This window comes from Phalaenopsis equestris, unplaced genomic scaffold (genome assembly GCF_001263595.1).
Source record: "Phalaenopsis equestris unplaced genomic scaffold, ASM126359v1 Scaffold200300, whole genome shotgun sequence".
Taxonomy (NCBI): domain Eukaryota; kingdom Viridiplantae; phylum Streptophyta; class Magnoliopsida; order Asparagales; family Orchidaceae; genus Phalaenopsis; species Phalaenopsis equestris.
The window spans coordinates 29,041-31,949 of NW_018220132.1; positions in this window are offsets into that span (position 1 = coordinate 29,041).

The window sequence follows — 2,909 nt, forward strand, 5'->3', positions numbered from 1 at the left end:
AAATCCACTAGATAAGTGTTTAAAAAATCATAAGATAATGAAGAACACAATACATAATTTTTTCCCCTTGAAAGAAAGATGAAAATCTCTTCTGCAAAGTCTCCCGCTGATCCATGCAATGCTAGAGCATTCCCTTACATATTCACCAATCTCTTCAAAAATGTAGAAATCTATATTTCTACCTCTTTTCTAAGATCTCTAAACATTCTCCTTTTTTTTTCACTCACACACACCACTTTTTCTGACATAAAAACACTCTATTATAGTGTAGGGATGAATTTCCCAAGACATGCCTCAAACAACCCTCCAAAAAACATCCAAATACATTGAATCTTCTAGAAATTCGCTCAGGATCGCGTCCAAACTATCTCGGGCGCTGTCGGTGCCGTTTTGGACGTCGTCGACACCATTTTGAATGTTGTCGGCTCCTATTTCATGTTATTCTCTGCACTCTAGTGCCGTCGGCGCCCACCCTGTGCAGCTTCAACATTTTGCTTCGTTTGGCTCTATTTTAGCTCCATTTCGCCCCATTTCAGTTGCGTTGTTTTCCTAATAGATAGACATACAAAATAAGCAAAAAGACAACATTCATTTAAAGTGAAATTTCATTCAAAAATGTATGAGAACTGTAAAAGAGATTAAACATAGAAAAAAATATCAAAATGTGTCAGGACAGATTTTTCTTTATTGCTCGTTTTTGCTCCAAATTGCACCATTTTTGCTTCTTTTTCTCCAAAACTCCATTTATTGTCCATGAAACCAAAAATATGTAAAATACCTTCCTTTAAAGTGTAATATCATTAAAAATCATTAAAATTGAGCATAAAATATATATGAAAAACTAGTCATTTTTTAGTCGTATCAAAATCCCCGAAACTTAACTGTTACTTGTCCTTAAGTAACACACTTACTACTTAAAATTTATGAATAATGGTAGAGGGTTTAACTTCTAAAATTCTATAATTTAGTCTACTAAATATAATAACACAACTTAACAAAACTCTTAACAACTTAAGTCAAAACTAAAAGTATAAGAACATCTAGTAGTCAAGTCTAAGATTTCTGATTCTCTATTCATTTCAATATGAATTGTAATTTATCATATTAAAGTCCCTTAGAATATCCATATAAAGAAGAACTTCATGAGAACTTTATTAGCAAGGATAATAATACTCAAATACATGTTTAAAAATGTAGTAAAGCCTTCTTCAAGTGAAGCAAGTCTTTTTCCGTAAGTTGATTCAAGTGAAGTCAATTTTTTATTAGACATCTCCTCAAGTTTCTCCTCACACATTTCTTTCCTTTTTCTTTTCTTCTTCTTTTTTTTGCTTCTTCATTTTTTTCCTTTTAGGATTTTTTCAATCATTTCTTTTCTTTTTCTTTTTCAAGTGAAGATTATTATATCTGGATAACCTTTAACAATTTTGAACTTCATCATCCTCTTCTTGAAGTTAAAACTCTTTACCTTTCTTCACTTTATATATATTCATATTAGTTTTATGATTTTTCATAAAGTTTCATTCTTTTCTTCTTACATGAAACTCTAAAATTATTAATACTTCAAAAATACAATTTTTTTTACTTTAAATAGAAAAAAACATAATCTTATTCTTTCATACCAAATATTTTTAACTTTAGAATTAATCTTCGTTATTAAAAAAAAACTTTTACCTAAATTTACCATAATATTTACAAACATAAAAATAGTCATTTAAAGTTAAACTATAATATCTAAGGTCATGTTAAATTAATTTTGAAAAAAGTTGTTAATTGAGGACAAATAAAATTTAGTTTAGTTCTTTTTAAAAGAAAATTTTCTTTCCCCCAAACATGATTTTTTTTTAATATTCTACAATTATTTTCATAAAATGTAGCATGAAGAAAAAGTAAAAGTTGAACCTACTAACTACTACAACATCCTATCAAATTCATATACGTGTATAATCAGGATAGAATGATTGTAGGAGAATATAAATCAAGCCTAAAACATGCTTGTAATAATATTAAACTAAAAAAAAGTATACTAACTTTTAAAATTAGTTTTCTTCCTACCCCCAAACTTTATTTTAACATGTATAACATTCAATACAGAAAATATATATAGGAAGAAAAGTAGTTCAAAAATTCTATCTATCACAAACATCTACAAGTATTCATTAAGACAGAACAATATGCGATAGAAAATAAGTCTAGACTAAAACATGCTCGATAAAATGGAAAGAAAGGTCTAACAAGCAGAACAAGTATCGACATAGGAATATATATATTTATCTATCACAAACACACATGATAAATGAGGTCAACTCTTCCTTTAACTCATTGCATCTCACTAACTTATTTTCAATTTCTAATGGAATCACTACACAAACATATTTGGTACTTAAAAATAATTTTATAGATTCTAATCCCAAAGATAAAATTATCCCTGATATATTGGCTCCTAGCCACCAATCTCAGGCATCATCTAATCCCCTGAATTAAGCACCTCTAATAGTTATAAGGATAATGTGAGATCATCCATAAGTTACTCATTAAATAGGTTCATGACTCCTATCAAATGAAAAATAAGTCAAAGAAAGGAAGTAAGAAAATTGAGGTGGAACTGTCATTGTTAGAATTCATGAATGTCTCTTATAAAACTTAAGTCTGGGTGAGACCCAAGTTGTAGTAGGTTCGTCAATCCAACTACTACAAGAGAACATACAATTCTAACCATAATAAGAAGTTAAGGAATCATCTCCCTCATGACACATATAAAGGTCAAATCAAAGAACTAACAATCTAAACATCCATCAATCATCAATCAAAATGATCAATCCACACTAAAGCAAACACAATACAACACTAACAATCATGACACTAAACCGAACCACACTGATAACTATGGGTTGCCTCTCATATAGCGCTTG